We start from the raw sequence: 27836 nt of genomic DNA on the forward strand, positions 1-27836 counted from the left end.
TCCTCAGTGTCTGTCACTCGGGGGGGGGAATAAATAGGCAATGTAAGAAGACGTATCTTGAAAAACTGACGTAATATAACGTCCTTGTTGTAAGAAAAGCAAGGAACCCAACATTAATGGGTAAACACTCAAAGATAAATTATTACAGAAATCATCAAATTGTGATTCTGTCTTCAATCAAGTACACAACAGCTATATAAACATCAGACACAACAAAGGATTCAATTAGTCTATGTTACTCTGTAAATCATAGCACACCTTTTAGCCCAGTATGGCTAAATGGCCCATCTTTTCCTTGCACCCTGAATTCATTCAGAAAAAAAGTCTTTTGATGGCATATTTAAGACCAACATGCAAGTTCATAAAAAATTATGACTTAAGAAATAAACCATGATTTCATTTGTTTTAAATTGGTGGGATAATTCCAGAATGTATTCCATCTTGGCCGTAATGCTATAATGCTATAAAAACCTACAAGAGTCCACTGAGTTCCCAGTATTTCCAACCATCTACATGAAAGCATGGCAAACTAATTCACAATTTCTTGAAGAAGAAATTTCTCGAAGAAATTATCAAACCAGTCCTTGGGATCAATAATCCCAAGGACTGGATTAGGGAGCATAAAAATAAAAGTAAATTTAATCCTGACAAATTGGAGATATTCATGGGTGCATTGTCCAAACAGGTGACACTAAATATCTCCTAAGTGGGATGATATAGTTATTAAAAAACACTAACATTGAAGTTTATAATTTATAGCTGATCTTGTATGCATGTATGTCATTAATATCATTGGCAAGTAGGTCAAGGAGCACTCTCTACAACCAAGACTGGTGCAGAAGCTGAAGTTCCTTTTTGACAGACTACCTGGTCATAATTATCTGTGTCAATGGGAATTCTGCCAGGAATTCTTGGATGTGAGAAGTAAAGAAGAAGAAATAATTATTCCTGAAAAAGAAAAATGTAAAAGGATCAACACATCTCTCTTCTATATGTTTCTCTTCTATATTAAAAATCCCAGTGAAACATTAACACAGACAGAAGTGCAGACAAAATGAAATCCATTCAGCATAAGCTTAAGCAGAAGTCTATTTGAGGATTGTTGTCATACTGACCCAGAAACGATACTAGTTAGTGTAAACATGGCTGGATGTAGCAACTAATAATCAAATGTTGAGTAAATAATTGTTAAGCATGTTACTATGGAGTTAGACTGTGAACCCAGATATCATCCTAAAAAGCATCTGAGAATCTTCCAATGCTCATTTTAACCAATGGGGCAGTGATGAAGGTGGGAGGTTTTTGGGGAGTGTATAAAACTCTGTACAATCGTTGTCTCATTGCCCTTGTGCCTCTACCCAGAAGAGGACAAGGTGCCGGCTTTTGCAAAAGTCAATTAAGCTCTGGAAATTGTTCAAGATGTCTCCTATTGATTCAAAACTGAGAATTTGTAATCTCACAATTGGCGCCCAAACAGGAATTTGAAGACTCTGCCCTCTGGAGGAGAGGGAGCTGCCTTTAACCTGGAGGCATGCCACACTGAGTTTAGTGTCTGGGACAGGAGGCTCCTTCTTCTCCAGCAGTGGATTACTCTTCACGAAAATGAACCGATGGGGAGATCTGAACAACCAGGGAGGTGTCACCCGAACAGGATAGTCCAGCACTGGCACAGGTGAGTAGGTACTGGGTACTGAGTAGTCTCACTGGTGGTTATTTCTCCTTGAATGAATGATGGTGGTATGTTGGTTGCACTAGAGGGAGGTGCTGGTGTTTATTAAGCTTTCCTCTGCATTGTCATACCCAGGTAACTGGATTGGCCAGAGGTTAGACATGTAGAGTGGTGACTGAGGGTAAAGGTGTTCAAGGGGGGAATAGATGAAGTCTTGGGTGAAATATGGGAGCTCGAAATGGAAACGTTGTTAGGGATCCTGGGAATAATAAAGAATATTATTCCCCACATCTCTCCATTAGGGGAATTGTTGAGTTAATGGAGAATAATGGCTTAGTCCATATGCTAAGCAATTGAATAAAATGACAATGATAAATACTGCACAGGGACTTGGCTGGATTTAGTTTAGTAGAACCAAAATTATAGATGGAATAAATGTGGAGAATCTGACCTATATTGGGTAGATGCCCTAAAAAGGGTGTTTGAGAAAAAAGAAATTGAGAACCCAGTTGTTAGAAGAGATAAAATATCCTTAGGGCAGAGACAGGTAAAAAGCTAGTGCTTAAATAATTGGAAAGCCCCTTCATATAGTAAGACATTGGGGCTGACCAAAGAAGATTTTGTTAATTTATGCTGTTATGTGTGGTAGGAAGAAGAAATGGAAAAAAAGAAATACTGTAGTGTTATAAAGATCTTGAGAATATAGCCAGAAAGCTCTGAAAGAACTAAGAGTAAGGAAGAAAAGTTTGGTGGTCTTCCCACCTGGGGTTTACAGGCAAAAAAATAAAAGCCTGTCTAAATGGGAAGACTCAGATAGTTATATTTTGATGTGAATGTCCTGTTAAACATTCTTAGATGCACATCTATAATAATAGCATGTAGGAGTGAATGGGATTGAACTGATTGTGATATGTATGGCTCAACCCACTGCTTGAAGAATGACCTACAGGTCACTCAAGGATAGAAAGAATGGAGAATTTAAGGGACAAAACTTCCCCAGGTCTGGAAATGTTGTTTAATAGTGTGTGAATGTGTCTGTGTATAATCATTTCCAAACCTGCAGGGAGGATGAGACCCTCTACACAAAAAGTATTTAGAAAATGGAACTCATCAGCTTGTGAAAAAGCTCCCTGGAATAATTATGATGGTTTGCATGGAGAAAGCATGAAATAAAATATTTGTATGTGAAATTGTTTACACAAAAAGTCTGATTGTAGTACAAATGTGAGTGTGTGTGAAATGTCCTAAGGCTCATAGGAGTGATAAGGCAAGTTGATCCTGAGACCTGTGAATGCCTATGTGTTAATTCCCTTAGAGGGATTCCTTTTAGTAAAAAGAAACAGTAAGCTGCAAGGTTTTGTTGTTGTAAAGGCAATAGCAAGGCAAAGAAATGAGGAATGAGAAAGATCCCATGGAGAAGTGGGAGAGAAAGTTGTAGAAAATATCTGTGAGTTAGAGAGAAATACAGAGAGAATTGTTTGTTGAATGGTGCTCAGTGGAGAAAAGAGGTGAGATTTCTGTGTAGTTTAATATTTTCCCTCCCTATATTCCCCCCTCCTGTACTTTTTGCCTTGTGAGAGAAGTAGGAAGGGGGGGTTGTAGATGGGAAGAGAAAATCATCAGGATAGTAATTAGGGGACTAAGGTATGATGTGAATTGTTTGTAGAAGCCTATAGATGCCGTGGATTGTGAGAAATATGTGAGAAATGTATAGTGCATAAAAGAGTTAGTAAACAAGGTCTACTTAGGCAACTTTAGCATAAGACCATTTCAATGCATTCGACTTGATTTTATTAAACTCCCTTAAGTGGAGAGATTTAATTCTTTATTGATGATAAGCGGATATATAGGAAAGGTTAAATTCCTGTATAAAAATTGCTGGAAGAAGAATCATGGGGAATGAAATGGAAAGAGGGTGGAATAGCTAAAGGAGCGTTAGCTCAAACATGGGCTGGAAAGATGGAACCAGTAGCATATTTGTCAAATATGGATCCTGTAGTGTGTGGTTGGGTCATGCTGTGGCTGCTACCGCATTACTGGTGGAGGAAATTAACTTTTGGGTGGTGAGCTGTCCTCATCAGGTAAGAACAATCCTGATGCAGAAAGCTCACAAGTGACTCATAAATTCTGGGCTATGGAAATATGAGGAATTTTTTATCTCAGGAGAAATTAGTTTTCTAGACTGATAGGAATTTGAATCCTGCTAGATTCCTGTCAAGGGGGAAGAGGAAGGAATGGGAAAATGTAGAACATGTTGTGTAAGAGAGGAATTGGATGAAAGCCCCAGAGAAGGTGGCATTACCTTATTTATTGATGAATAGAAAAAGTAGAAAATGAGTAGAAAAGGGAAAAGAAGGAATGGGTATACAGTGGTTAATGATTAATGGAGACACTGCTGAAGTTCTGGAGGTAGTTAACCATTAATCACTTGTGAAGATATTCCCCTTACTTAACAAATGAAATTGGAAATGTTTATATTGATGTAAAATATGCTTATGGGATTTTACAAATCTTTGGTAAGATATGGATGGAGAGAGAACTGACAACCAATAAAGGGAAAGAAGTAAAATAAAACAAGAAGTTGTACATATAGAGTATTATGTAGAAAGGGAGCCTCGAAAGAGAGGAAATAGATTGGTGGATGAGACTGCAAAGGAAACTGCATGACTGGGGGTTGATGGTTTTAATCTCTACTCTGGAATGTAATGTGAAACCCGAGTTCACGAATGATGAGGAGAAACAAATGATAGAAGAAGGGACAGAGAAGGTTGAGGGAAAATGGAAAACAAAGGAGTAAATATTAAATTGTAAATAAGCCAGTTATGAAACATACAATAGAGTGCATGAGGGAACACAAGTATTAATAGATTTTGTAAAAAGGAAAAATGTATATGATAGCAATGCAAGTGGGAAGGAGGTGTATGCATTGTGTGAAAGTAAATAAAAAGGTTATGAGTCAGCAGATAGCAGGGGGAAGGACCTTGGTCACCTGGCCATTTCAGCTAATACAAGTGGATTACATTGAGACGCCAGTAGTGGGTACGTTAAAGTTTTTGCTAGTGATAGTAGACCATTTATGTGCAAGAGCAAATACTCAGATGACAATAAAGATAATATTGGAATAGATAATACTTAGATACAACCAAGACTCTACAACCAAGACTGGTGCAGAAGCTGAAGTTCCTTTTTGACAGACTACCTGGTGATAATTATCTGTGTCAATGGGAATTCTGCCAGGAATTCCTGGATATGAGAAGTAAAAAAGAAGAAATAATTATTCCTGTAAAAGAAAAATGTAAAAGGATCAACATATTTCTCTTCTATATGTTTTTCTATATAACCTTAAAAACCCCAGTGAAACATTAACACAGATAGAAGTGCAGACAAAATGAAATCCGTTCAGCATAACCTTAAGCAGAAGTCTATTTGAGGATAGTTGTCATGATGACCCAGAAAAGATACTAGTTAGTGTAAACATGGCCAGATGTAGCAACTAATAAACAAATGTTAAGTAAATGATTGTTAAGCATGTTACTATGGCGTTAGACTGTAAACCCAGGCATCATCCTAAAAAGCATCTGAGAATCTTCCAATGCTCATTTTAACCAATGGGGCAGTGATGAAGGTGGGAGGTTTTGGGGTCTTGAGTGTATAAAACTCTGTACAATCGTTGTCTCATTGCCCTTGCGCCTCTACCCAGAAGAGGAAAAAAGTCAATAAAGCTCTAGAAATTGTTCAAGGTGTCTCTTGTTGATTCAAAACTGAGAATTTGTAATCTCACACTGGAGTTATCTCAGCAAGTTGTTGGACATCTAATTGGCTGATGTTTCATAGGATATGGTCAATGATATTTTGAAATTAATCAGCAATTTTGGTATGGATTTTGCAAAGGACAGCAGACATGATGGCTGGGAAATGTGGCCCATCTACCCATTACATTTGCAGCTAAACATTTAGTCTAGGTGCCAGAGATACAGATGCTGGGAACAAGAAATTATTTTATTATACTGTTAAATGATGACATTCTCTTTGCAGATGGAATAAGTTGGCCCCCCCTAGCTTTTAGTTGTCAAGACTTGTATATGTAACTTTCATGTTTCGTCTATGATGAATTACTCTTTTCCTGTTTTATTGTTTTCTTTTAATCCTCTGAATTCTTTTGATGAATGCTTCAATGTTCCACAATGCACTTAAATTTTATTGTATTTGATGTGTAATTATAATTTTAAAGGTAAGTAACTAGGAATCCTTGTTAAATTGAAAGATGGGGTTTAATGTCTTTTTAAAATAAAATATACCTGGATTGAAAAACTGCTATTCCAAAGCAGCACTGATTTCAAGCTATTATATTTATAACTGTAATTCACTCAGAAGAATTTCTGTTGCCCAGAAATATAAAATAGAATAGATTAGATTAGATAGGTTTTATTGTAACTTTTAGGGAAAAAATCTTTTTAAAAAGCAGCCACTGCATTGCAGTACCTCGGACATTTCCCCCGTGATATTATGTACACATACAAATGTCTCATGGAATTATAAATACAAAATATTATTTGAGATAAGCAGAAATCTATAGATCAAACTGCTGGAGTTCTGCTTTCTGCTTTCTTTTGGTGAAGGTAAAATAATATTTATTCTACCAAATGGTCAGATCAAAAATCAGCACATTAAATTATTTCATTCCATTTCATGCCTCACTGCAGTTCTATGTCCCATGGGTCAAAATCTACACAGAGTCCACAGTCCTTCTTGCCTTCCTCATAAATGAGGTGAACTTATTTTCTGAAAACTGGCTTACTTTTAACAAAAATATCTAAAAACCAATGTTGGGTAGAACTGTACACTGTGCCCGACGTGAAAGAATTAAAACATCTATCTATCTCTCTTTTGTTTCCCCACATACAAATCTACTTTCACATGGATTCTAACGATGAAACTCATCACAGATGTATTTGTCTGCTAGATGTATATCCTATATTTCCTTTTGGTAGCTCTTTGACTAGGGTATTTGATTTCTTCAAGGTTGTTTGTCTGGTGTTATCCCTGCTTATCCAGGTGCTGGTTGCTTTAGAGGAGCTGTTTGGTTTTTTTGTTTCCTTTTTAGATTTTTTTATTGTCTCCTTTGAATTGTGTGAAAATATGGCTTATTTCAGTGTGCCTAATGGTAGTTGATTTGTCTGAATGCCTAACTTGTAGGAATTATCTAAATTTATCCCATTCCCTTTTTGTTAGGTCATAAGCAATGACTTCATACAAAAGACAAAACCTCTCAGATTAGACAGAGGTGGCGAGTTATAAGTGTACTTGGTTTGGCAAAAAAGTTTATGATCCTTGAAAATCTGAAACAGAATATGTAGTGTTATTGCCTGCTTTATGATTACTGTTTTCAGTATATGCATTCTTTACAAGCACATTTACAGAGGTAAAATGCACACCTGACTTGTGCATGAAGAAATGCATTATTTTGCCTGTTTGACTGCTACCATTATCCTTGTTTTCCAACTAAGTTCTTTTTGTGATAATAAGTGCGTGTGGAAAAGAAATACCATAAAAAATAAAGGGCTATGGGATAAGGAGAAGAAGGATAGGCTTTGTGTGTCAATCTGTAGCCACTCCTTATTTTATAAAAAACAGGCAGATATGTGAATAAAGAATGAGATTCTTATACAATTATAGTAGTATGATTTCTTTTAACCTATGCTTTGTTTCTCAGAAGAATTGTGTGTGTGTGTTTGTTTGTATGTTTATAGTGACTTTATTATTACTTAAGGCAAAAAAGGCAGTCCTTCCCCCCAATATATTTCCCTACTATCCCATTGCAGAATGTCTTGCTCTATCATATGTGTGCTCCATAATGCCATCATTGTTGTCCATCATATAATGTGATATGTGGCTGTGCCATCTGTGCATCACTAAAAAGTCATCTCCTTTTCAAACTATTTTTAGAATTTTAAAAGAATCTTAATTTAAACAACAACTTTGGAAGAACACAAAATATAAGCAATACCAGATAACACTAGAATAACAAAATTAAACCAAATAAGTCTTAAACATGATTTAAATATGATTTAAAAAAATAGAAAAAGAAAAGAGAAGGGGGTGGGAAGCACAAACAAATGAACAACAGCCTATATGGGGAGCTCAGGGTACTGATGAGTTAGAGAGGTGGGTCTATTATTATTAATATTCCTTAAGCTGGATTTTTACAGTTTTAAGGCTTTTAAAATAATAATACTAATTTTTTGTATTTATTAATCTTTTTAGCTTTGTGGTTTTGTGAGATGGGCAGCTACAAAATTTGAAAATAGATAGATGGTAGGTAGATAGATAGATAGATAGATAGATAGATAGATAGATAGATAGATAGATAGACAGACAGATAATGTATGTATGTATGTATGTATGTATGTATGTATGTATGTATTCTGTGTTATGGATTTTGTTTTTGCTGTGGATTCCATCAAACAAGAGAGCATCTCATTGCCTTTGAAGTGGCCACAGCACCTGGCCCATATGGAACCATTAAAATCTGCTTGAGAATGCTTCACAGTTATGAACTAGGAAGACCAAATTCAATTTAAAGATACAAGTTTCTCACTTCAATTACTTCTCTGAACTTAAGCAGACTCTATAATGATCCAGCTTCTCCTAATGATTAGCTCTTCATTTATTTGCACCAGTCTGAAAGGCTTCAGTTATTCAGAACAGTTTTGGAATTTGCTATACAGGAAATTATATAAGAAGATAGGAAAAAGTAAACTTAAACCCCCACATCTGGCCAGGATAAACCTATCTTCCAGGCATCATAACTACTTTGGGGCTGCACAGTCTTCTGTCTCCCTTATGCCAGACCTCCTTGCTTTTATCCTCTGAGTTAATATTTGTATCAGAATTTATTTGGATCTTGGGTACATTGCACCCATAGCATCAAGCCATACAGCTGTTATGCACAGACTCTGGGGATATCTGATGACAGCTTGGGCTAATCTCTGGACGGCTATATGGATTCAAAATATTGTGTGAGCTTGTTAGATCTTAGCAAATGTTAATATTTGTTAGCAAGTTGGCACATAGATAAGATTTGCTTTTTCCTGCCTTGCCAAGAAATAAAATGTGAATTACTGGTACAAGGCATAGAGAAATGCATCTGTTTCAATAATCTGAAATAATACCATCCTTGTTTGGTTTTAATCCTATGAAGTTATCAGGTGCCAAGTCATGTGTTACTAAAAGCCTAAGTGCCTAATTTTCCTATTTACTCAGAAATAAGTCCCATTGGGTTCAAGCTGGCTTACCCTTGTAAAAGCGTGCGTGCCATTTCAAGCTGAACCAATGAATGATAGTAATCAGTTCATCTAACCCTTTTGCCTTCTCTGACATAATATTTTCACGTACAGTTTATATTTTATTCCTATAGAATTGAGGGAAGGTGTGGCAGTTTGGAGTAGCATTTCCTGTGTGTTTAATAACAATACTGATCTCTCTAGGGTGCACCCTGAATTAATAAGGGAGCAGAAATTCCACCTCTTTGACATTCTAGTGATTGATGAAAAAGAACTGCTGTGGATTAGGGCTTATGCAGTAAAATTAATAATAGATAAATCAGCAGGCTGAGCAGGCCTGTGTATGATCTTCTTTGGCAGATTTGTTTCAGGACATGCTGCCATGCTGATCAAGCACATTTCTGAAGCTACGGTTGAGGTCATATTGCAGTTGATGATGTGAAGGAGGGAGGAAAAGTTGCTTGGGATTAATTCCTTATTTGCATGTTTAGAATTGCAACTTTTTTAAAAAAAATTCCACTGTATGAACCATTTTTACAGATAAAAATGGCCTTTTTTCTGCACTTAAATATTCAGGAAATAACAAGAATGCATTGAATCCAGTAGATACAAGCACACGTGCACACACACAGGGTGCGTGTGTGTGTGTGTGTGCATGCATGTGTGCACATCTAATGTGGAGGGAGACATAGAGTGATTTGCATTCATTAACATTTTTTTTACTTTACTGAGAAATATAAGGCTATTTTGCTACCCAAAATGTTAGCACTTGGTTAGCCAATTTATAAAATAAAGAGAACTATAGGTTAAGAGAACTGGATTCAGTTTCAATTAAGATATGACATACCCATTTAAATAATTCTAAGCACCATGGACAGGGTCGCGATGGCTCAGTGGTTAAAGACACTGAGCTTATCAGCTGGAAAGCTGACAGCCTGGGTTTGAACTTTGGCTCCCGTTCCTTGCCTCAGCTCCTGCCCACCTAGCAGTTTCAAAGCATGCAAATGCAAGTAGATGAATAGCTACCACCTCAGTGGGAAGGTTACAACGTCCCATGTGCCTTTGGCTTGTAGCCATGCTGGCCACATGACCATGGAAATTGTCTTCAGACAATGCTGGCCCCATCAGCTAAGAAATGGAGATGTACATTGTCCCCTAGAGTTGGACACGACTTGACAGGAAAAACTTTACTTTTACCTTAAGCACCATGGAAAGAAGGCAAAATATAGATTTCACCTTGATTTCCTCCCTCTTTATTACATATTATTGAACTAGAACCACCTCCAGGATTGGCTCCACGCTCCCCTGTTCCTATTTCTCCTGCTAGGCAACTGGGATGATTTATTCCTGGTTTAGGATTAATATATTTCAAATCACTGTGGAGCTAGTTTGTTTTCTGAAGTGCTATGACTTCTCTGGAGTTTCTGGCTGGGCCATTTTCTTTTGTCTTTCCTCAGCTGCAGACGTCTTAGTGATTTTTCAAGTGGAAAGGTCCCTTGTTTATTTTTTTAACTCCAACCTTATAAGGTTATGAATTTTTGCAGATAACCAGACAAATGAACTCAACATGATATATAGGCCGTGGGAGGAAGAGTAATAATATATTTTCCTTCCTCTTAATATGGCACAGGGATGTAATTTGTGTGTGTTATTGCTGTTCTACACAGGACTTGTGTTAGCTCAGGAGAAAGGCATGCTTTTGGTTCTTGTATTCAAGGTTTCTAAGTTGACTGAAGATATTTTCAGACTGCTTTTATGGACTTGGGGGAGTGAAAGCAGTGAGTAGAAGCACCCTGTCCAGTTCTACAGTTTCTGATTGCTTCCAAGTTTATAGGACTAATTCATGTCTATCCACCAAAGTCACATAGAAAACACTTTACTCCCTTCTTTGCTGCATTAGCTTGTTTCAAAAAAACCTGACCCATATAGTTTCCTGCAGCTTAGGAATTAGTTTGCTTTTAGAGTAACCTGGAAAAAAATCTGTGTCAGCAGCTTTGCTTTTTCTTTCAGCCCTTACAAGACTCGTGCATTTTCATTCAAACCTAATTAGGCATTCTTTCAGTATTTTTTTCCTTTCCTTCTTTCTCTGCCTGGAATAACTATGCTAAATGCCAGTAGATACATTTGGGCAAACTAGAAACAAGACAGTATTGATGGAGTGTGATTCAGGCACAGGTATTTTGTGAATCTGTCAGATTCCGCCCCCCCTTCCTCTTGCTCATCCTACTGTCTCCCTTCTCATCTTTTAGTTAGGGTGGAGTATTTGTATTTTTACAGTATTTTATTTGTATTGTTTATAGATGTTGTATAGTTTTAATCATCTTTTTAATATGTTACCCTGTGGTAAAATGCTAAGTCAATAAATTCAATAAATAAATAAAAGAAATTAGGGCTTATTTGTAAGCAGTGTTAGATTGAAATGGGTAATCATATTTATTCAAGCATGTCAGCAAATGAATTAATTGCATATTGATATAGCAAGCTAGTGCTAAGATTGTAGAATTCTTTAGACAGCAGAAAGTATTTAAAATACTGACTGTGTATTAGGTTTTGTTGAACTACCCATTAATATTCCATTTGAGTTTATGGCAATTTTAACTTTAACAGCCTACAAATCTATGGCATCACAGTCATTCATGTAGCTAATACATATAATAAAAGCCCCCAAAAGAACTTACTTTAATATCTTGTCTATGTGAATGGCAGGTTTCTGAACATGATGTTAGCCTTTATATTTGGAGGGAGTTCACATTCAAGAATACAGTATAGTTGTGGAGGACATACATTTTCAAGGAAGAAGGATTTTCCCGAGTTTTTGTTCAGCAATCAAGTAGAGGATTTGCCCCAAAGGATGGGTCTTCAGAATCTCATAAAACTAAGTTTACAATTTTCTAAGATTAGTCACAGAAACAGTAATTCTTTAAAGAAGACAGTAGCAAAATCATTGTGTGCAGCACGGAAAGAGCCAAGGGGAACAAATAGAAAAAAATAAATCTGTACAAGCAAGTACAAAACCATAAAAGATGGGTTGCTCATTCTTAAGGATATTGCCAAAGGATTGGCCATGAGCCATTAGGAGTAGGGAAAGGCAATTTGAAATCAGTAAAATTAAGAATAATGGTGTATTGATTAAAGCCAGTCCACAAGATACATAAAACACTATGAATCATCACAGATTTAATATATTGTTATTTCCATCCTGTACTATAAAAAAGCATTTATTGGTCGTAATATAATTTTCTTGCTGTGTATAAACACCAGCGTATACATGATGATCTCATTGTATGATGTAAAGAAATTCCCTTCAAGTGCCTGCCCTAAAAGGACTATTTTAAGAAAGGAACAATTGCATCATAGATTTTGATTTATTCAAAACTGAAAAAGGAATAATAATGGATCCGGAGAGTATGTTATTTACACTTATATAGCATTAAAATTACATTTATTTTCAAGATATCTTTTGGATTGGCATGTCACAATTAGATTAGAAATATCATTTGAATGTAAAAGTAAAAGTATTTTATAATGTGCACCATTATATAATAAACCAAAATTACTACTTCCCTGGAAATCATGTTTTTAAAGTTACTGGTTTTTCCATGAATTCTTCTTACTTAATTGCATAGATCAGTTTTGACTATTTGGTAGTTGAAAGTAAATGTTATATCATATTTTATTATATTGTATTATATTGTATTATATTGTATTATATTGTATTATATTGTATTATATTATATTATATTATATTATATTATATTATATTATATTATATTATATTATATTATATTATATTATATTATATTATATTATATTATATTTGCATTTATGCTTACTTACAGCTCAAGTTGTGATCCAGATACTGACATCAGATTGCTGGTGAGTAGCTATTTTTATCAAAATATATGTTGTTCTGTTGTTAAATTGATTAAGGGCCATCAAATTGGTGTCAACTCTTAGTAACCACATAAACAGATTTTCTCCACAGTGATCTATCCCCAGTTTGGTCCTTCAGCTCTTCCAATGGTGCATCTATCACAGCTGTAATGGAATCCATCCACATTGCAGCTCGTTGCCCTTTTTTATTCTTTCACCTTCTTCAGCATTAGAGCCTCCTCCAGCGAGCTAGATCTTCACATTCTCTGAAATAGGATAATTTGAGTTTAGTCATTGGTGTGCCTTAAATAAGAACCCTGGAATGATTTGTTCTATTATACCTCTGATTGTTTTCTTGGCTATCCATAACATTGCCAATAATCTTCTCCAATACCAATATTCAAGCACATCAATACCCTTCCACAGTCATGTCCCATAACAGATGTTATGCTAACTATCCATTACTCCCTGTAACATAATCAAAGCAAACCTGGGTGGAGATATTGTTTGTGTGGAGTTACTGAGATATCTTTGCTCTTTAACTAAAGACTAATATAACATTTCATTTATACCCAATATGAAAGTGATTTTTTTATTAAAATGCTACACATTACTGATTTTTTTAAAATTATTAAAATGCCATCCATTACTGAAACCTCCAGATAGCACATTCCACATACTCTGACATTTCCTGAATTCTACTAAACAAAAATGCTCCATTTAAAAGAAGCTTGGGACAGTAAATGATTGTTTCAAACCCATATCATCATACAATCTCAGTTAAGGATATATTTGGCAGTACATTGCAAACTATATAAGATTTTTTTAAAACAATCAAATGAACACTGGGGCTGGGCTGGGCTGGGCTGGGCTGGGCTTGGCTGGGGGCAAAAACTTTGTTGGCCAAGAGATATTTAAACCTAATGTGTGGCCATCTAAAATAAACTTCCTTCCACCCCAGAGGTATTTATTTGTACAGAAACCTAAACTGCCAATGGAATCTAGTAATGATGGCTGCATTGCTATACTGAAGGCAGCATACCTCTAAGGAAGAATTTTAAAGAGTGTGGCAAGAAGATGCTAATGCCTCTTCCCACAAGTTTTACATGGGCTTTAGGTTATAATGACAACTAACTGCATATCTCCCATCCTGATTCTAAAGAAGAGCTAAATGTACAAACAAAAAAGAGCAATGTCAGCATGGATAGTAAACTTTTAAGCCAGATTTTTTAGTAAAATTTGCAGATATTTAGTTAGTGCTTAAAATGGAAGTTCTTTACAAGGGCAATCTGGGTAGTGTATTTAAAAGGTGGAGAAAGTTTTGGCCATTATTTTTGACCACATCAATATGCATGACTTCCACCATTTATTTTTTACTTCTTTGTAAAGAAGAATTTTGTCATGCTTTCAAATCTCTTAAAAATTAATGGTATCAACTTTAAGGAGAAAATGGAATTAGACCTTTCTATCTGAGATTTGCAACTTTGTGTTATAAAATCAAGAGAGATCTGCCAAGCATTCTCTCAGAAGTGGACTTTAGATTAGTGAAAATATTCTCAGCCTCAGATTCCTACTTTGATCAAGATTATAATATAGCACAGCAGATACAGGAAAGCATAAAGATTTTTAGCTACTTGCATATCAGTGGGAATCTACATCCAGTCTTGTGGGATAAGGCATCTCAAGGTACTCTACACTTTATTTTTTGTTTTGTTAAACACCCTTTTCTGAAATATGTAGGAAGAGAACAACACTTACTTGTTTCTGTCCTCAAATGGCTTTTTATTTTATTTTTAATACAATTCTCCAAAACACAACCCTAAACAGGAGAATCTCTCAGTATCGTCAAGTTAACTGCCTTGGGATTCCTTTGATCATCAGCTACTGCATCACTGAGTACTGAGTAGAGCAGCCATGTTATGAGAATGCAGTCTAGTGGCTCCAGATACACTGTAATTGGGCTGCAAGAATTGCTCTCCGTGGTACTGAATTATGAAACTCAGAAAGATGGACACTTGTTACCACCAACCTGTGTTCTGAATCTGCTTACTGCAGACTTGCTTTTGTGGAGCTACCTTCCTTCATCACTTCCTTTGACCTTTGCATTCACTGACTTGAATGACTGAAAAAACAGGATGTAAACTATTCCTCCAAAATACTTTTGACTTTCTTTTGACTCCTGGCAACTGCCTGGACATGACAATGGTTGTTGTTTTTTGACAACATGTTTGCCTTCTTCCTAGGGTTACTGAGTGTACATTAACAAGCCTGCTTTGTGCTTAAGGGAGAATTATGACTGCTAGTTATTTTCTAACCAGATACCTTTAACTATCAGTCTAAACTGACTCTCGTGTAGAATATACTCTGTGTATTATATATATGAAAATGTATGTATATGTCATGGTGAGATTCTGGGGCTAGACAACCAGCATATCAATCCACAGATACATTGCACAATTCTACCTGCTCCCCAACCAATAGTATACAGAACAAACAGAAAATGAAAATTATCTGTGGTGATCTAATTGAGGCTTTGTATCCCTTTCCACACATCCTTCATATGGCAAAGAAGCTGAGAGAGCTTAAGAGGAATAGCAAATATAATGTAGGTGGAGTAGCTCCATTTTGTAGCAACTTTAAACTTGTTTCTATGAGCAGGGGGAGGAAGTGAGAATAACTTTGAAATAACCTTCCATTCTAGGTCTGGACAAATCAAGAGTCACGTTCCAGATCAATTAATTGCAAAAAACATTAATCATGATTTGAGCAAGAATTTGCTTAATATGTCAGCCTGTTTCTAAAAACAACAGCTTAACAGCTAATGACTATATAGAACAATATCCAATAACTTTCAAAAGCTAATTAATCAGGAAGTGAAAGTATTCTCTTTCAGAGAATTACAATTTATAAAGTCCTGTTTTTTATCCAGAGATGTTATAAAATGTTAAACCCCATCATCTCTACCTAGCATGGCCAAACTAAGGAATTCTGAACTAACAATAGTTGGGGGTCAATTCATTGTCAGTTCCTGTCCTAATCACAGCCAAAGCCTAGATGATGCATCACATAAATCTACAGTCTAGGAAATAAATTTCAATTTTAGTTCATATAAAACATTGTGTCATAAATGATTGTTTATAAGCCATAACAGCATGAAGCCTGATCTATATGATTTGTGTTCATTTGAAATATTTGTGTCATGCTTCCCATTAAAAAAAACTTGAATTTACATTACCCTCCTCACCACATGCACGCATATACACAGTACTTGGATTTACAGTAAGCACTAGGAAAAAACATATGCATTCCTCTTCCCTATGGGATTCTGTAATCAAGATGAGATATAAAGGAATAAAAGGGAATCTTTTGGACCTTATTCTTTTCATGTATCATTTCCTATCACTTGTTTGCAAATTAATTAGGAAACAATGCATTTGGAGTGTCAAAAGTGGAGTGTTTTTTGTTTTTTGTTTTGCAATGACTTTAAGCATCCTTCAGATATGTTGGTACCAACTATCAGAATGCCTAGAGAACATGACCAAAGACTGTGCTAACTGGAAATTTTGAAAGAGACAATAATCTGGAAAGCAGCCACAGCAAATCCATAATAATGTCTAGAGAGAGATATTTTTATCACATGAATAGAGACTGCAGTATACCCTCCCATCCCAAGATAACTTTATTATGCACATAGATGCACTTTAGGGCCATTTCTTGTTGATATTCTAGATGTGGTTTGTATGATAATTTAACCAAGTGCAGCCCTGCTTGGCAAACACTGGTGCCTGTGACAGATGGCAGTAATTCCAGTAATTCATAAATAGCAATAATTAGGACTATTAATAAACCACTATGTCATGGGGTTCTGTCAGGAAAGTCAGCAAAGCGGTATGACCTTTGTGAGTGCCAAACGCACTTGGAAAGAGAAAACGTTACTCATAAACCAAAACAATTATTTTTTTGTTACAGATTTATCCCCAATGGTAGATCTTGAAACAGAATTGTTCTATGAAATAATTATGTTTTATCTATGATCAGTTGAAAAGAACCATCAAAGCTTGGTTGCTAACACTACTTCACTTATTTCTGAATTATATTATTTTTTTCTTTCTACTTTCTCCTCTGCTCCAAGCACATATGCTGTCTCTGATTCTATTATGAATCCCTGAAAACATATGGAATGTAGCTATCCAGTTGCCCTCTTAGTATGATTTAATTAGGGTGTGTTTTTTTAAAAAGCCATAAATTAATATATATCTTCTTTTTTCTATTTTGCTCCTAATCACTTAAGCCACTTCACATTGAATGGATATTAACAGAATAAGATACCCCAAAAATGATTTTTTAAATTCATGAATATACAACCCTAGAGTCACCTTCAGTTTGTGGCAATATTGGCTGTGAGAGTACTGTCTGTAATACTCCAACACTTTCCGACACTTCAGACTTCTTAGTTGTTTTGTTTAGGACAAAGTGACACATTATTTTAACTTCCTAGGACAATCCTGCTAAAGCCATGAAGTACATTGTGACTATCAGTGAAGAAGGGGATGCATCAGAGGATTCTTTAGCCAACACTTTCTTAAAATAATAAATATAATAAATATACTATACAAATAAACTTGTAACTAGTCCTATTGAACTCCCAAATGAGATCTGGCACTGGTCAATGTAATCACCACCATCACCATCATATCCCAGATCCTTGAGAAGGATTTAATAGGTAGAGAAAATGCCAATCCAGTTTAAGTATCTGGCTGACTGTGTGAACAACCATAGTATAGTTTAACTCTAACTTATCAACTGTGGCAATCTCCCATGTTGGAACTGCAGTTTTCAACACATTTTTCTTAATGTAAGTGGAGAATTCTGGAAGTTGTATATCAATTGTGTCTAAATATCTATAACATGCATATCTCTGACCATCATAGCACAATGCTTCCTTATAGACAAGATTAATCACAAACATGTTAGCTGGCCCACATATCAAAAGAAGAGGAAGATGTGGATTTCTTTTCCAGAGTACCCCAAGTCTAAGCTTTATAGAGACAGATTCATGTTTGAAATAAGGAGGAATTAGTTGATCATGAAAGCTATTAAGCAGTGGAATAAACTGCCTCCTGGAGTTGTGAGTGCTTCACTGCTAAAGTGTTCAAAAAAAAAATTGGGCAACAATTTGTCTAGGATGATCTGAGAATTCCCGCCCTGGAGAAGTAGTGGATTAGAAGATCACCAAGGTGCCTTCCAGCCCTAAAATTCAAGGGAACAATAATCCAGTAACCACTTTGGAATTGGTGGGAGAAGGTAGGGGGATAGAATGAATACAAATTGTTTGCTTTAGGAAAAATAAAAATTAAAAAAGAACCATGATCCATTTGTGCAACTTCCAGTCAAACACTGTCTCTGAGAAGTAGTTAATAACAATTCAGATATTCCATTTACTAGAATAAAAAGAATAAAAGATAGTGCCACTGCTTTCTAATTAGGAAGTTGACCATGTAATTGATCCAGACTGGACAAGTCCATAATGCCCTCATCTCTAAACAATAATCTCTGGACAATTCCGAATGATCCTGTTAAACAGTTTGTTGCATATTTCCTTTCGTCTTCTTACTACTCTATTGGTATTCATCAGTCATCTTCTTTGTAAAAATCAATGATCACATAGCAGCTGGTTTCTAGTGAATGCCATGAGGTGTATCACATAGCACAACTCAGATGGTGGAGATATCATGGAGATTGGATGTGCTGCTGTAACTAAGTGTAAACACTATACTCCATACAAGAAGTACTTAGTTCAAATCTCATTTCAGGCTAAGTCCAAATCTTTGGCAGCGGTCACCACATTAAGTTAACAATAACAGCAATAGCAAATGATAGCCTTATTTATCAAGCTGTAAGGATTGAAAACATGTGTTTGAATACATTGTTAAACAGATCATTATTAATATAATAGGAGTGGCAATATTTATTTGAGTACCCAAATTAAGAGAAGTATAATGCATTTTCAGGAAAGAAACCCTCAGTGAACCTATTAACTTTCCATCACATTCCTGAAAAATCAGATTGGGCAAAACTTGTGATATTCTCAATTTGCAGAAAGGTAATAACCTGTTCAATGAATTTAAGAAAATATGTTCTAAAATGTATATATGATTGTATTTAAAATGCATACACCATCTCTTTCAAATGAATAAAATAAAAGTAAAGTACAGGATCTAATTCTAGGGAAAAATGGACAAAGAAAATACAGCATAAATTTGATTTCTGATACTAACACTGGAGGCCATAGTGAAAAGCTTCTTAGGTACTTAGGGTTTAGCTAGACAAGGAAACAACAGCCAATTGCCAGCTATCAACACCACCAATCCAATCAGCCAATAAGAAGGCATCACATATTCCAGTAGAGAGAAGTTCCCTGAAGATGGGATTCAGCACAAGTCCAAAAGCTCAGAAAAGTAAACCTCTGGTCATGGTGACTGACCCAGATTGGATCTTGCAATAGTGGAAAGTTTTCAAAGGCTAGAATATCAATAACTGTAAATTTGGAAGATTCTGGTTATGATTAGCAGATTTGCATAAAAAATCCTTCCAAACTAAAACTGGAATAGAAATATTGAATTGGAATTTGCATTTTTTTTTTAACAACCATACACTGTATTCCAAAAGAAAATTGAATTTGTCCCTTTTGCTGAAATTTAGTTCTGGCCATTTTAGAAGTATAGGAAGCTTTTAAGGGAGGCTATTAGTTTGAGGTGATCACTTAATTTTTAACATTTTAGTGGTTTGTTTGGAGGGTTTTGGGGTATGGTTGACCTTGGGCCATTCTGCCATCAGTTATTTTCTGTTATGTCAACAATAAGAATAAAACCAATTTGAACTTATTTGCTGTCAGTTTCTACTGGGAAGTTTACCCATTAATTTTTTCTCTGGGTTTTGCGTACAGTGCACAGATCAGTATATAGGGTCAGGATTTTATCTGGACCTTGGAAAAGGAGGAAATGGAGTTTGTCCAAGTTTTGTTCTGAATTTAAGACCTGTACTGAATTCAGAAAAGTAGATATTTCCTTAGTATCAACCTTGGCGCAATTCAGCCTTCTATTCTGCCTCATCTCAAAATTAACTTGTTTCTTGACAGGGCATGGAAATCTAGTATCAGATTTGCCTTGGAAATGGAGTGTGATCAGTTGGTGATCATTATTCACATGGGCTTTAATGTCTGAAAACAGCCTAGTCTTGTTTCATGTGATATATATATATATAATATATAAAAACATATATACACACACACACACACACACCACACACACACAATTTGAAACACTGCTAATTTCATGAATGGTATGTAGAAGGATATATAAAACCAGGTGTATAAAATCACGGAAGGACGTCAACTGTTACTCTGTTCTTCCAGCCAGCAATTTTTAAGTCAGTAATTGGTCAGAACACTTGTGTTTAATATTAGTGAGGATGATTGAGATCATTCAACAGGAATGACATCCAAAATTCCTTCAGTTGAAAAAAATGCACTGGTTGAAATTTGTCTACCATCACTCTTGCTATTGTATAAGCTTCAGTGGTTTTGAAGTAAAGCAGCAATTTGGGTGATGCACTTTTGCAGGTTGGCAATTCAGAATAAGAGATAGTTTACCTCTAGATGATAATGATTTTTTCCCTCAGGTTCTCTCCTTAGCACATTTTGAATTTCTTTGTGAACTGTAACCCTAAGTGATTTGGGGCTTGTGTCTATTTTTAGATGTGTTGAGCTAAGGGTGACCATGGATGGAGTAGAATTCTGTGCTACTCTATCCACAGTTAGTAACTCTCCAAGATTTGGGCTACATCTTGCTTCCTCTCCTGATCTGTATTTTATTTCCATTACTTACATTTTTTGTATAGTGTAACATTTTATTCAAGAGCATACGTTAGAAACTAAACCCAAGGGCTCTCTGTTGTTCTTTTCCATGTCCAGGGAATGCATCAGAGATTGTTTCTCAAAGTAGGCAGTATTTTCTTGGGCAATTGGGGTGACCAGCTCTATTAGAGGTTTAATAGCTGTACACGTTGTTGCTAATAATTCCCTAAGATTGTCTATCTTTTTATAATATACACTTGCCCAGTATCTCACTAGGTCTTGAAAGAATTAATCAAGTTTGTCTTTAACAGTTCTTCAGAAAATTGATTTGCTGTGGGAGGTACAGATTATTTATTTAAGCTGTCTCTTCTCAAGGACAGTGGTGGCAAATGTCCTTGGAATTACCTGTTTTTATGTTGCTACAATTAAGCTTTGAAGTAAAGGAATGCCAAGATGACTTATTAATGAACGAACTCCCTCTGTGTGAAATACGTGCAATGCAGGAATGTGAACATATCAAACTTGCTTAAAAAAGATTTCATTCTAAACAACAGGATAGGAATAGTGGGGTGTTTAAATGATAGGAGAATTCATTTAGAGTCTCTCCTGGATGGGAGTCATTCAATCTTCTACAAATCAATCAACCACCTTGCAGTGTAAAGGTTGACTCTGGAAGAAAATGGCTGCATTTCTGGATCTCCTTTTTCCTCTCCTTATTTTGGATTTGTAGCGTAATCAGATTTGACTGTAAGTAACAGTTATGATTTGCTTGCCTTTCATCTAATTTTTCTAAGCAGGGTGGAACTTGCTTTGCATGCTCCTCTTAGCTTATTCCTCACTCTCTTTTAGATTCCAAATTAGGACCCATCTTATCTGCTTTTAAGTCACATGAGCTTGTTTTTAATTGATTCAGCGGTAGTATTTGGATGATTAGTTAAGCTGAATAAGTCTCTTTTAGAGTGTCCACTTTGTCGTTAACTATGGTCAGAAGCTCAAAAATTGATAATATTGTTTGGGTCATCAGTAGGCATTGTCTAGTTATAAAGCCAGTAATATTTCTTTATTTTAAAAAATCTTCATCCCCTTGTTGCATAAACCTTGCAGCAGCTGGACAAATGGCTGCAATCTGAGAAAGGGAAGCTCCATCAGGCATAGGGCAGAAAAGACTAAAAGTTTGTGTCTCTACTTGTAGATCCAGTTCCAGGGAGTTGTATCTATTTTAGAGATATGAGGAAAAATAAGAGATGATTGGTTATTTATGACAAGTGGCTATTTATTTTTTAGTCTCTATTAACTTTGAACTGTTTAGCAGTCTTGAGTGAAGTCTGAGAAACAGAATGTGAATATTGTCTATTCTAACATTTCTCATGGCAGAAATAATACAAAATATAAGTCTCCAGTAAAAATAGTAAAGCTTGCAGGTCTTCAGCAAAAGAATAAAATAGATATAAATAAAATAAATTGGAATTTAAAATTAAGAAGTGGCTTTATAGGGAACTCTTAACAATAAATGCCACCTCTGTGCTATATTTCTGGGCTCCCCATTTAACTACTAATTTGAAAAAGGCTCACAATTTTCCTGTCATGCTGCTTCAGGAAGTTAGAAGTGACATTGGTGGAGTTAATCAAACTGGATAGCATGAGCAATGAAATAATTACTGGGTAAATTCTAATGCCTGCTTTCTCAGAAGTGCAGATAGTCCTCCTTAGGTTATATCCACTTGTTCAGCAACCCTCAAAGTTATGATATCACTGAAAAAAAGGACTTACAAAGGATGCATGAACGTTTTATATTTCAGAAATTGCTGAGAAAGTAACTTCAACCTACCCACCTCCATGAATTACAAAACCATGTTGCTGAAATTTTCTTTTTGGAAAATATGTGGTAGATTTCAAACAAAAGTTAGTATGTGGACAACAAATCTGTGCCTTAGAACAGAGGTCTCCAACCTTGGCAACTTTAAGCCTGGAGGACTTCAACTCCCAGAATTCCCCAGCACATATTTGTTGCCCACATATTAACTTTTGTTTGAATCTACCACGTATTTTCCTTAGAAAGACCTTGGCTACAATCAATTAAGTTATCTGAACTTATTGAATCAATGGCAATTTAGAATTGCCTTTCCTGTTGCAACTCTACAAGTCAAATAAGGTGGTTTGATAGGCTGCTCAACCTCCCTATTGGGTTAGCTATATTTCTCCTTTTATTGCGTTGTCAATTAGCTTCAGAAATCCATTAAAATAAATTTCTCTGCATGGGAAGGATAGGAACACACTGTCACATTTTCAAAAGGCAGTCATGTTTCCCAAATACAGATTCCTGGATATTCCAACCTAGCTGCTCACGTAACTCCCATTAACTTATCAGTTTAGTTGTGTATTAGTGATCTAATCATTCAGAGGACAATTTGAAAGAAATAAGTCAGCATATCCTGCTGGGAAGCTGCATGATAATTATGATCTCTCATCTCATATAAGAATGATAAGCTATCATCTATATACATTTATCCCTTTGCTTTGGGATTAAATGAAGAAAATAACTACGGTACTGTATTCCGATGGATTCCATCATTCTCCAATGGGTTGCCTGAACAATAGTGCTGGATTTCAGATTTCAGAAATAAGGAAATGATACTTCTTTATTTCTCATTCCTATGAGGAATTCTGGATTCAGCCAACTTTCTTGTCCAATTTGAATGTCAGAACTTAAGACAGTCTTCCCCCCTCTTTCCCCCCTTCTTATCTATTTCTTTTGTACCATTTTCCTAATGAACATTTGAGACCTTTAAACAACTACAATCAAAATATTGGAGAATGACATTGGAGCTGCAATTTATCTTCCTCATCACCATCACTTGATTGTGATTTAAACCAGTGGTGGAATTCAAATTTTTTTACTACTGGCTCTGTGGGCGTGGCTCAGTGGGCACGGCAAAATCTCCAGTCAGAGGTGGTATTTGCTGGTTCTCTGAACTACTCAAAATTTCTGCTACCGGTTCTCCGGAACTGGTCAGAACCTGCTGAATAGCACCTCTGATTGGGGGACACTTAATGCTGCAATTGACATCTGAACTGCCAAAAGCCCATCCCTGGCATAGTGCTTGTGATGTGATATGTAAAAACAACTAAGATTGAACAACACATCCCAAGTTAAATGCTACTCAATATAGCAATAGCACTTAGACTTATATACTGCTTTATAGTGCTTTACAGAGTCAGCATATTGCCCCCAACGATCTGGGTCCTCATTTTACCTCGGAAAGATGGAATATGCACTGGCATAATTGAATAACTGCATTTCTAATATGCATACTTACTAATAAATCATATAGTGCCTTAGTTCTGGCAGTCAGGCTTTCAATCTCAGATATTTGGAGAAAAATGTAGTTATTTTCATGGAAAGAGGGATGCACTGAGGATGTATTCATACACCAGAGAATGAATCAGTTCCAGGCAGCAGTTTCACAGGGCAGCTGCAGCAACAACTTTACATTCTCTGAATCTCCATAGATTTTTCCCAGTTGGAGGAGAAGACAACTCAGTAGGACAAGGAGGCAGCTTTCCAATATCCTGAAAGTGGCTCACTTTACCAGTTACAATTATTTATTTTCCTCGGGAGAAATGCTTGTGGGACTTCTCCCCCATCTCCACCCAGGCCGAAATAAACTGACCAGCGTCCGGTACAATCCAGGCTACAAAATGTCTTGGCCTGCTGCCGGCTGTCCCATACCGCACACAGAGCTTTGCTCTTACCCCAAGCAAGAAGGCAAACGAAGAGCAGGTGGTCAAAAGTCGAGGACTTACGGGCCTTTAGGATTTAAACAAAAACAAAAACGGGCTCTCCCGCCGGACCTTGGGCGAGGCGGGCTGTTGCATGCGCTGGATGTGCGGAATATGCCAAACCAAAAGCAAGCGGGTGAGGGAGGGAGCGGGCGGAGCGCGCGGTGTCTTCGCACTACCGCAGAGGGAGGGAAGAAGGAGGGAACGAGAGAGCCCGCCGCGTCTTTCGGCTGGATGGGAGCTTTGCGAGGTGCCCAAGTTCTGCAGCGGCTCGGCTGGCGGTGAGGAAAAGAGGCAGCGTCCGACCGCTTCCGCTCGCTCGGTAAGAGACTGCAGCAGCGCGTAGCGCGCCTCGGGATGGCGACCCCGCGGGAAGTAGGGAATCCCCCGCCCCACCGCCGCCAGTGCGCCTCACGCTGCCCGCCTCCTGCTAACCAGCTGGGGAAACTCCCTCCAGCGAGGCGATTAACTAAACGGCGTGGTTTAATGGGGGCGCGACTCGCCCGCCAGAAAAGCAGAAAGAGGGCCGGCCTTGGCTCGGCGTCCCCGCGTGTGCGGCAGGCTCTGCGGCGAAAGTTTGCAGGAGGCGACAGAGGGCGGCCCGCGCTGCGGAAGCCCAAGATGGCACAAAGCGCGGATCCCGGCGAGGCTCGGAGGGGTTGCTGGTCTCCAAAAGTGATGGGGCCCAAAGACACTATATAGTGAAAAAGAAGCTTGCCTCGGAGCACATACAGATTTGTCTCCAGGCGAGATATCTGGAGTGAAGGACCAGCAGGCTGGGTTCAGTAAAAGAACGGAAGCTTTGGAGACCGAGGGTGGATGTCAAAGCGCAAATATAAAGATAGATAGCGGTAGAACTTGACTTGGGGGGGTGGAGGGCGTGGAGGAGGAAGAAACGGGGACCAAACCAAGAAGCAAGTTGGTTTCATAATTGCATTTTTTTTTCAAAGCCAAGGATTTCTTTCTAAAAGAGAGAAGGAGATGCTTTGCAAATATTTACAGCAGCTGAATGGCTGCAACATATGGAAAGAAAGCGGATTTGGTACCCTGCTGGTGTTACAAATGTTGACCCTCAAGCAAACCAAGCAGCCATTTTCCCGGGAATTCCTGGAAAGTGGGGGGTGGGGGGGGAGAGAAAAAGAGATCACTCAGAGAAAAGTGCCCTGCTTAGAGAAAGCTAAATGGGAATCTTAGGAGCCTTCCGATGATAGCGCAGGGGCACTGTGATTCCCGAAGTCCTTATTGCAGTCCTTTTTTTTTTCCTTTTCAAATAATTTGGAGTTCTCTTCAAACAGGCAGATAATTCTAATATGATTTATTTCTGTTAGACAGCTTTCTAGATTTAGGAGAGAGAAGAACTTTATTTTACTGATATGAGCTTGGATCCAGTGACCTTACTACCATCGTCTGCCCTTCCCCAGTGGAGGATAAGGAATGACCTGACTCTTGCTATAAAGAGGAAACAACAGTCCTCTTGTAATAGCTAGAAGAGAGTTCTGGGCGGGGTAATGTGAAATGTGGATGAACATTTTAAGACAGAGGGAGGGAGGGAGGAAGAGAGAGAGAGAAAGAGATTGAAAGAAATTTCTCCAAAAGATGAAATTTCTGCAGAAGCCAGTATCAATTTTATTTTGTGTTTGTAAAAAAAATTACCTTGTTATTTTCTGTTCTATTAATCAACTGTATTCAGATCTTGGAGACTCTCTGGACCCTGCAGTTTTCTTGGCAAGGTTTTTCAGAAGTGGGTTGCCATTGCTTGCTTCCTATGGCTGAGAGAAATTAACAGTTCAAAGGCCACCCTGCTGGCTTTGTACATAAGGCAGGACTATAACTCACAGTCTCTTGGTTTCTAGCCTAATGCCTTAGCCACTACATCAAATTTATCCTCAAAAAATGTGTCCTCTCCCTTTCAAAAGGATTGTGAACATGCCCACAGTCTAGAAATAGAATACTATTAAGAGCAAAGTAAAGCCATCTTCAAATAAATCTCAGCACCTATTGGCTACATCCACGTGTCCATATTCTTTTCTTGGTAGCAATACAAATAGGATTCACCATTGCCTTCTTCTTTCCAGGTTGATTCCCAACCAAACATTAACCAGAGGTTATTCTACTTAGCTTTCTTGATTGGGCAATACCACTTGGGAAAGCAGTGATATATGTGTGTGTACATATGTGTATAAAAATATTACAATAACTCTGTAAGAGATTCTCAATGAATGCCAGTATGCTCAAGTGATACAGTTTCAGGTCTGAGGCAACCTTGAAATATCTGTGTGACTACTGTTTTTCTGCTACTACTGTTCCCTCACGGATACATTTGTGATGGCTGCTGGAGCCTGACAACTGATCTGTAACATTATTAAAATATTCTTCTCATCCTTCCTATTACCTATCTCCTCCCACTTATGACTATAACCCTTGTTGCTTTTTCTTTATGATTTATATTGTTTTATTTAGTTTCTTAGTATGATTTGATTGCTTATTTCATATCCTATGACTATCACCAAGAGTTGTATCTAATGATTCTTGATGAATGTATTTTTTACACTGAGAGCATGCACCAAAGACAAATTCCTTGTGTGTCCAATCACACTTGGCCAATAAAGAATTCAATTCAATTGAGTCCTATTCTATTCTATTCTATTCTATTCTATTCTATTCTATTCTATTCTATTCTATTCTATTCTATTCTATTCTATTCTATTCTAAAAGTTGGTCAAATCACTAGTATCATCACACTTTGTGGGAGAGATGATGTATGAAGTAGAATAAAGTTTTATAGTGATACATGATAAGTTTGAAAGTGGATTGTATGTTACAAGGTGATTTCTGGGTCTACAGATAGTTGTTCAAGATTATAATTCATGCTACTGAACCATGTTTCTTTGGTTTATAAGGATATAGATTCATACTAAATGTCCTGTTTTAGCAATGATGAAGTAAAGATGAAGCTACCGGTACTAAGTCATCAAATCATATTTTGGCATTACCTCTTTGGGAAAAAAAAGTCCAAGAGGTTTAACTGTTATAGAAAATAACCTTTTTTTCTGATTAGAAGCTAATAGTTTTGTGCCTTCCATGGGTGAATCTTTTGCATAAAAATATATTTCGTCACCGCTCGTTGCACCAGAGAAGACATCTTCAATACTGTTTTCACTCCAGTGCATTTAAGATGATATGTAAATGTTAACCACCTGCACTTGCAAATAATTCTTGTAAGCTAACTATTAAGACCAATACATTCTACCAAATTTGCAGGGCTTTGTAAAGTATGGGCTTTGTAACTGATCCGAGATTACATGCCACATTGATAAATCTTTATCTAAAACTTATTGAAAGTATTGGATTTAAAATGAAGGATCAGAGCTAGCCA

General features: G+C 36.9%; 1 protein-coding gene across 2 annotated transcripts in view; it reads left to right on the forward strand.

Annotated features, from left to right (window-relative positions):
• The first annotated feature begins 1533 nt into the window (after positions 1–1533).
• SYT2 (synaptotagmin 2) overlaps positions 1534–27836 on the forward strand; it is an 81308-nt gene continuing 55005 nt past the window's right edge. The window contains exons 1-2 of one of the 2 annotated variants that reach the window (XM_087929281.1): positions 1534–1672; positions 12792–12828. The gene's annotated coding sequence lies outside the window, so the exon portion shown is untranslated. Of the gene's footprint in view, positions 1673–12791; positions 12829–24647; positions 24783–27836 lie in introns of those variants that run through there. The other variant, XM_087929283.1, reaches the window with a different exon arrangement.

Source organism: Pseudonaja textilis, chromosome 3 (assembly GCF_049901715.1).
Source record: "Pseudonaja textilis isolate UNSWEBS1 chromosome 3, rPseTex1.2, whole genome shotgun sequence".
Taxonomy (NCBI): Eukaryota; Metazoa; Chordata; class Lepidosauria; order Squamata; family Elapidae; genus Pseudonaja; species Pseudonaja textilis.